General features: G+C 45.2%; 1 protein-coding gene across 13 annotated transcripts in view; it reads left to right on the top strand.

The window, feature by feature from the left end:
• Positions 1–586: 586 nt before the first annotated feature.
• The window catches only part of LOC139582627 (myelin transcription factor 1-like protein), a 111,781-nt gene continuing 103,265 nt past the window's right edge, over positions 587–9,102 (top strand). For 5 of the 13 annotated variants that reach the window (XM_071412789.1, XM_071412787.1, XM_071412785.1 and 2 more), the window contains exons 1-2: positions 589–1,025; positions 1,248–1,480. The gene's annotated coding sequence lies outside the window, so the exon portion shown is untranslated. Of the gene's footprint in view, positions 1,026–1,164; positions 1,481–9,102 lie in introns of those variants that run through there. The other 8 variants (XM_071412784.1, XM_071412783.1, XM_071412781.1 and 5 more) reach the window with 5 other exon arrangements.

Here is a 9,102-nt window from a genome sequence, read left to right as displayed (position 1 = left end):
GGTACATGCATTTTTGGACTTATTAAATTAATGAAATGTATACTCCTCGATTATTGAAGAATATAACTTACAAATGCCCGTTGAGCTTAATTCAACTGTCATACCCCATCAGAAGCCAACATAGAAGCTTGTTTAACTCCAATGTTTGTAAGCAAAGTAAATGTAAACAAACACTGTATAGCCTCAAAAATGTTGATATCCTGGATGGTCAGTCCTTGCATTCCATAGCTCTGTCTATGAATTTGAGAGCGCTTACATTTCTCCAGCCCCATCCCTCAGCTTTTTACTAAAACAGTGGCAAGGAAAACACTTGCTTCAACTGCGGATTACCATTTTAAGTAGCAATAATCCTGTATTACTAATTAGCAACCAAAGTCTATATTTCAACACTACTAACAGAGGGAATTGAACTATGATGCATGAACACCCAATGTATAAGGACAGTCCTCACATACACAACAGTCCTGGGTGTTGACTTATATTTTCCATCCTGTGCCCAAACACAACATCAAACACAGGCACTAGCTAGCCTGGCACATCTCTCTCTACTGCACACACAGCTGCACACGCTCCGCTCCAGAGACTACACAACCTCTCTGTGGGGAGAGAGCCGAGCCACCGCCGCCTGCGCCGCACACTGTCTACCGCACACTGTCTACTGCTCTAAATTAATACAGGAAAGAGACGTGAGAGAGACGGAGTGAGAGACAGGGAGGTGTAGACAGAGACAGTGAGGAGGGGAATAGGATTCCAGAAGGCGTGCTGTTGGCTGGCTCGGAGAGGCAGATAATCTAGGCTTGGCAGTGGGCTTGGCTTGGTTCATCTCTGTCTTTCTTCCTTCCTTCCTTCCTTCCTCCCTCTCTCTCTCTCTCTCTCTCTTTCTCTCTCTCTCTCTCTCTCTCTCGCTCTCTCTCTCTCTCTCGCTCTCTCTCTCTGTCTGAGGGCAGCAGTCGTCGTCGTTGGTTCCTCTGGGGGTCTGCCGTGGTTGTCTGGAGAGCCGACGGTGGTTGGGGAGCAGCGAGAGGGTAAGTCTTCCTCTCTGGGTTGTGTTCTGCTGCAGTGCTACGTTCGAACAGGAGTTCTCTCTCTCTCTCGCTCCCTCCCTCACAGACGCTGCCTGTTTCCCCCTCCCTCCCTCTTCCCTGTCTGTATGTGTCTTCATCGCGCCCCTCCCTCCCTCCCTTCTCTAAAGTGGCTGCTGCTCCCCTCTTCTTCCATTCTCTCCCTCCATGTCTTAAGCGCTACAGGAATGAGCAGAACACCCTGACTCTGACGACAGTGACAAAGAAATAGTGAAAGAAAGGAAGGAGAGAAGCAGAGGAAGAGAGAGGGAGAGGAAGAGGGAGGGAGGCGAGATAAAGAGCGTGAAGAAAGGAAGAGAGAGGGAGAGGAAGAGGGAGAGGGAGAAGGAGACCGGTTGCAGACTGACTTTCAGACAACTGGAAGAGAGGAAGCTAAGAGCTTTACCGTCGCCATCTCAGTAGGTGTTTTTCTACACTTTGCTTGCTCCTGTTCTGTATTGTGGTTGTGTCATGTCAGTTTTGATTCTTTCTCTCTTCTGAAAGTAGTGCATGGCTACTTAACTTTGAATAGTGAGACTAGGGCTGTGGGGAACATTCCAGCACATAATGTTGACAACATCTCAAGTTTCAAGTTTTAATGTCACGTGTACAAGTACAGTGAAATGCCTTTCTTGCAAACTCCGAAGGGATTTTGGCATGGCGCTACTTTTCTCTAATGACAAAAATGCCACTTACTGTGAGTTAGGGGAGATGGACGTAGTCCATACGGCTTATATGTTTTTGGCATGTATAGGAGGCAGTTTCTACTTTTAAAAGTATGATCCATTGGATCTCCATAGAAACACTGTGCCTGTATCAGTGTGTTAGTTAGAGCGTGAGGTATGATGCTACCACTAAAGTTTATCTGAACGCTGCTTTGATGGGTCCCACAATGATGGACACTACTAGTATGAGCAACACTAATACTTATACTGGAAGCCTTACATATTGTGATACACAACTATGTCTGTCCATCAGTGACCACAAACACATGAATTGTCAAATTGAAGTGTCTTTTGAAAGCTACTGTTAAATGCAAGACTAAAATAGCAAAACTGACATACACTCTTTAGTAAAAGAGAGATGACTGTGTTTGATAGAAACACAAAATAGGATTAAAAAAGACAGCTATTTAGATAATGTATTATGCTACTACTATCTGAAATAAATGCTAGTTTACTATTCCAGGACGTAGGAGTGGACAACACATTGGAAGTAGCAATGCATTTAAGTCGGCTATTCTTTCTTGAGCATGGGCAAAAATATACATACTTGAACTATGGTTATTGTAGTATTGAGCAGACCAGTAAAAACATGTACATCTTTGGTAGTTTGACAATAGAGTGAATCATATGGTCATAGGTTTGACTTGCATGGTCTGTCAGTTGCTATGGTATCCCGTACACGTCGTGTGTAGCATGTTAATATGCCCTTTATGAATTTATGATTGGAACTTATGGGGTGGCTTCTGAGATCCCTTGACCTGTGGATCGTCCCTGTTTCAGTCGGCCGAGACGTGCTCAATGAACTTCTACAATATAGTTGCATTAAAAAAGGGATAAAAAATATCCTCGTAATGGAGGGAGTCGTAGTACTCAGAGGCAACCACCATCTATGGTACATAAGGACTATGTTCAATACAGAAAACATTTCCTTGATATTAAGACCTAGACTGAAATGTTATGCTATGTACTATATGCCTGTTTTCAAAACAAATCTCAGCAATGGGAATTTGTGTTTCTGCATGGGCGGTTAAACGATGGTAAGTTAGAGTTGATGGTTGAGGATGAGGCAGAGTTATTCCACATTATATTATATTTCTACATGTATTCTCAGAATTTGTATTCATTGTATTAATTAACTGTAACATGGCTTTTACACCTGCATGTCTGTCTGCCTGGACAGATGTGGATGGTGGCTTAACTCCTCAATCATAGTTTGTGAACCTATAGGATCTGCTGGGGTTGGTATTGGAGGAGAACCATAGCTTGAGCCTCTCATATTGGACAGACAGACAGACAGACAGACAGACAGACAGACAGACAGACAGACAGACAGACAGACAGACAGACAGACAGACAGACAGACAGACAGACAGACAGACAGACAGACAGACAGACAGACAGACAGACAGACAGACAGACAGACAGACAGATTGCTGAATCATGTTATGCTATTATCCAGACAGGCTTCTGTTGGACTGTCTGCTCACACAAACACACACACATGCGCACACACACACGCACGCGCGCATGCACACACGCACCAACACACACACACACACACATAGAGAGAGAGACAAACACACACTGATTAATGAGGCCTGATCACACACATTTACATTGACATTTTAGTCATTTAGCAAACACATACACACACACACACGCACACACACACACACACACACACACACACACACACACACACACACACACACACACACACACACACACACACACACACACACACACACACACACACACACACACACACACACACACACACACACACACACACACACACACACACACACACACATACACACACTTGAGTGAATACAGCATAGAGAAGATACTTTAAAATAGACTTGTGAAACAGACTTCATAAAGGCTTAAGGCATTGTTCAATCTCCTGCTGCTGTTGCTGTTGCTGTTGATGATGATGATGATGATGGTGGTGGTGGTGATGATGCTGTTGCTGTTGCTGTTGATGATGATGATGGTGGTGCTGGTGCTGTTGATGATGATGGTGGTGGTGCTGGTGCTGGTGCTGGTGATGATGCAAACATCCTTTCTGAATTTAAAAGTAATCCAAGAAGTAATTATCAGTTATTTTCAAAAGTATCTGCAATCCTATTCAAATATTTGCGTTGGTAACGTAACTGATTACAGTAACAAAATAATGTAATCAGATTACAATCAGTTACTCCCCAACCCTGACGATGACGATGATGATGATGACGATGCTGATTTATATAAATAGATTGATTAAACAATTCGAAAGACACAGCCACACTTAAGAAAACAAATTGCAAGCTCTGCAGTCCTTGAAAACCACTTTTGAGAACCACAACAATAGAATGGAAGAGACCAATTTACCTTTTGTACGGAATGAGTCCATGGTTCTGGCCTGTCCTTCTCTCCGAGGGTTGTTGTGGTTGAAAATGGTATGTCCTTCTAGTGAATGAACATGGCCCCTCTTATCTAATTCTGTCTGTTTCTAATGGGAGCGTTGAATCTGCTGCCAATAAAGACAGAGGTTGAACAGAAGTAACAAGGCTGTCATGCCTGAAATGGACAAGGTCTACTCCTGCTCCTATCCAGTAATAACCAATTATGTTTCCATAACTTCACATGGCAACCATAGTGTGTATATCCAGTAAAGTTAATCATGAACTTGACCAAGCCATCAGGAATCTGCGAGCAACTTGAATGATGTCTATACTATATATACAGAGAGAGGGGGATAGGGAGAGCGAGAGAGAGAGAGAGAGAGAGAGAGAGAGAGAGAGAGAGAGAGAGAGAGAGAGAGAGAGGGGAATGGGGACAGATAGAGAGTGTGAGAGAGAGAGGAGAAAGAGAAAGAGAGAAAGACAGAGTTCCTTCCCAGGTTGCATGCTGAATTAACAAACGCCAGGTTACATTTTACACTGAAACAATCAAGAGGCACAGATTACTCATGGTACCAACAGGGGACATGTTAAGGTCTTGTTGAGGGTCTTTTACAACCGGGTAGTGCCAGCCTACTGATGGAATTCACTGGCATTGACATGGTAGCACACATGACACACATAGGCATCCTGCATGCATACCGATACAACACACACACTCACACACACACTCACACACACTCACCACGTGCTGCTGCTACTGTCTATTATCTATCCTGTTACCTAGTCACTTTACCCCTACCTACAGTATACTGCTGTTACTGTTTATTATCTATCCTGTTACCTAGTCACTTTACCCCTACCTACAGTATACTGCTGTTACTGTCTATTATCTATCCTGTTACCTAGTCACTTTACCCCTACCTACAGTATACTGCTGTTACTGTTTATTATCTATCCTGTTACCTAGTCACTTTACCCCTACCTACAGTATACTGCTGTTACTGTCTATTATCTATCCTGTTACCTAGTCACTTTACCCCTACCTACAGTATACTGCTGTTACTGTCTATCTATCTTATTACCTAGTCACTTTACCCCTACCTACAGTATACTGATGTTACTGTCTATTATCTATCCTGTTACCTAGTCACTTTACCCCTACCTACAGTATACTGCTGTTACTGTCTATTATCTATCCTGTTACCTAGTCACTTTACCCCTACCTACAGTATACTGCTGCTACTGTCTATTATCTATCCTGTTACCTAGTCACTTTACCCCTACCTACAGTATACTGCTGCTACTGTCTATCTATCCTGTTACCTAGTCACTTTACCCCTACCTACAGTATACTGATGTTACTGTTCATTATCTATCCTGTTACCTAGTCACTTTACCCCTACCTACAGTATACTGATGTTACTGTCTATCTATCCTGTTACCTAGTCACTTTACCCCTACCTACAGTATACTGCTGTTACTGTTTATTATCTATCCTATTACCTAGTCACTTTACCCCTACCTACAGTATACTGCTGCTACTGTCTATCTATCCTGTTACCTAGTCACTTTACCCCTACCTACAGTATACTGCTGTTAGTGTCTATCTATCCTGTTACCTAGTCACTTTACCCCTACCTACAGTATACTGCTGTTACTGTTTATTATCTATCCTGTTACCTAGTCACTTTACCCCTACCTACAGTATACTGCTGTTACTGTCTATCTATCCTGTTACCTAGTCACTTTACCCCTACCTACAGTATACTGCTGTTACTGTCTATTATCTATCCTGTTACCTAGTCACTTTACCCCTACCTACAGTATACTGCTGTTAGTGTCTATCTATCCTGTTACCTAGTCACTTTACCCCTACCTACAGTATATGTACAGTCATAGGTACCTAAATGACCTCGTACCCCTGCACATCGACTCGTGTATGTAGCCATTTACTCTTGTTATTTTTACTCTTGTTCGTTATTCACGGTGTATTTATTCCTCATTTCACTATTTAATTTCTCTATGCATTGTTGGATAAGCACCCGTAAGTAAACATTTCACTGATAGTCGACACCCGTTGTTTACGACGCGTGTGACAAAGAAAATTGTATTTGATTGAATTTAGTTTGATCATATAGGCTTATCTGACTCAATAAAGATATCATAAAAAAACATGAGGTCTTTCCCAGCATCTCCCCTCACTCTCCCTCCTCCCCTCACTCTCCCTCCTCTCATCACTCTCCCTCCTCTCATTACTCTCCCTCCTCCCCTCACTTACCCTCCTCCCCTCACTCTCCCTCCACCCATCACTCTCCCTCCTCCCCTCACTCTCCCTCCTCCCCTCACTCTCCCTCATCCCCTCACTCTCCCTCCTCCCATCACTCTCCCTCCTCCCTTCACTCTCCCTCCTCCCCTCACTCTCCCTCATCCCCTCACTCTCCCTCCTCCCATCACTCTCCCTCCTCCCATCACTCTCCCTCCTCCCCTCACTTACCCTCCACCCATCACTCTCCCATCACTCTCCCTCCTCCCCTCACTCTCCCTCCTCCCATCACTCTCCCTCCTCCCATCACTCTCCCTCCACCCCTCACTCTCCCTCCTCCCATCACTCTCCCTCCTCCCATCACTCTCCCTCCACCCATCACTCTCCCTCCTCCCATCACTCTCCCTCCCCTCACTCTCCCTCCTCCCCTCACTCTCCCTCCACCCATCACTCTCCCTCCCCTCACTCTCCCTCCTCCCCTCACTCTCCCTCCTCCCATCACTCTCCCTCCTCCCATCACTCTCCCTCCTCCCCTCACTCTCCCTCCTCCCATCACTCTCCCTCCCCTCACTCTCCCTCCACCCATCACTGTCCCTCCTCCCATCACTCTCCCTCCTCCCATCACTCTCCCTCCTCCCATCACTCTCCCTCCTCCCCTCACTCTCCCTCCTCCCATCACTCTCCCTCCTCCCATCACTCTCCCTCCCCTCACTCTCCCTCCTCCCATCACTCTCCCTCCTCCCATCACTCTCCCTCCTCCCCTCACTCTCCCTCCTCCCATCACTCTCCCTCCTCCCCTCACTCTCCCTCCTCCCATCACTCTCCCTCCCATCACTCTCCCTCCTCCCATCACTCTCCCTCCCATCACTCTCCCTCCTCCCATCACTCTCCCTCCTCCCCTCACTCTCCCTTACAACTCACACTCTGATGTGCTGTTCTCAGTATGGCCCAAGACCAGGAAACAATCACCCAGCTCCCTCTCACATACATCCCCTCTCTCTCTCTCTCTCTCTCTCTCTCGCTCTCTCTCTCTCTCTCTCTCTCTCTCTCTCTCTCTCTCTCTCTCTCTCTCTCTCTCTCTCTCTCTCTCTTATGATTCTGTCCTATAGCAAGGCCGTTGGGAGGAGAGCCGAACAGAGCCAAGGTGAAGGATTAATCCTACTCTGCATACTTAACAGGCAGAAGCCGTCTCATCCAAATACTACACGTCCCTTGGTTCCACACTGAATGTAGGCCTATTTTCCCTGCTTCCTCATTTTGGGTATCAAATCAGAACACATGTGACTATTCAGTGGAATGAACTAGAAATGCCACTCAGTCCTGTGGTGCAGAACGGGATCCAAACCCTCTGAGACAAGGGCCCTTGGCCTGCATACCAATGGCTTGTCTGACACCAGAGCCACACAATGTCTCATAGATAGGAGAAAGTACTGTAGAAAAAAACAACAATATCATATTAAGCTGTGTCCCAAATGGCACCTTAATCCAAATGCAGTGTGCGTGCCGAAGACTATTTGTCTTTTCATGGGTGGTTGTGTTGATGGGTGGTTGTGTTCATGGGTGATTGTGTTCATGGGTGGTTGTGTTAATGGGTGGTTGTGTTAATGGGTGGTTGTGTTCATGGGTGGTTGTGTTAATGGGTGGTTGTGTTCATGGGTGGTTGTGTTCATGGGTGGTTGTGTTCATGGATGGTTATGTTCATGGGTGGTTGTGTTCATGGGTGGTTGTGTTCATGGGTGATTGTGTTCATGGGTGATTATGTTCATGGGTGGTTAAGGTCATGGGTGATTATGTTCATGGGTGGTTGTGTTGATGGGTGATTATGTTCATGGGTGGTTGTGTTCATGGGTGGTTATGTTCATGGGTGGTTAAGGTCATGGGTGATTATGTTCATGGGTGGTTGTGTTGATGGGTGGTTATGTTCATGGGTGGTTATGTTCATGGGTGGTTATGCTCATGGGTGGTTATGTTCATGGGTGGTTGTGTTCATGGGTGGTTGTGTTCATGGGTGGTTAAGGTCATTGATGGGTGGGTGGTTATGTTCATGGGTGGTTATGTGAATTGGGCTGAGAAATAGAAAGGCTCTTTGTAGTGACTGACAGAAAGGCCTGTAGTCAACAGTAGTCAACCATTACTTCACAGGCTATTGATTACATTAGACCCTGAGTGAGATAACCTCTCACCCTTGGATTCCGTAGACAGATTACTAAGTACTGGTCGCAGTGGACAACGAGGCAGTGTGTGTGTGTGTGTGTGTGTGTGTGTGTGTGTGTGTGTGTGTGTGTGTGTGTGTGTGTGTGTGTGTGTGTGTGTGTGTGTGTGTGTGTGTGTGTGTGTGTGTGTGTTTGTGTGTGCGTGTGTATGTGTGTTTGTGTGTGCGTGTTTACATTATAATTAGACTTCAATAACATCATCCCCCAATATACAAAAATGTTTCGTTTGTTACCCCATGGTCACAGCGGTCCTCTAGGCTCAATTACCTTTTATTTGCTCTGCTTTGTTTATACTTGGCCAGTGTTACACCGTCACCTTGGCAGAGGGAAATGTTTCTCTCTCTGGCCTAAATCAGATCATAGACAAGACTACTGCAGCTGAAGCTTTGCCAAAAAATCTATCAAATCTCATTATCTCATAACAATCAATGGTGTGTGTGAGATTACAAAACT

Source organism: Salvelinus alpinus, chromosome 8, assembly GCF_045679555.1.
Source record: "Salvelinus alpinus chromosome 8, SLU_Salpinus.1, whole genome shotgun sequence".
Classification (NCBI taxonomy): Eukaryota; Metazoa; Chordata; class Actinopteri; order Salmoniformes; family Salmonidae; genus Salvelinus; species Salvelinus alpinus.
This window is presented reverse-complemented; position numbering and strand designations above follow the sequence as displayed.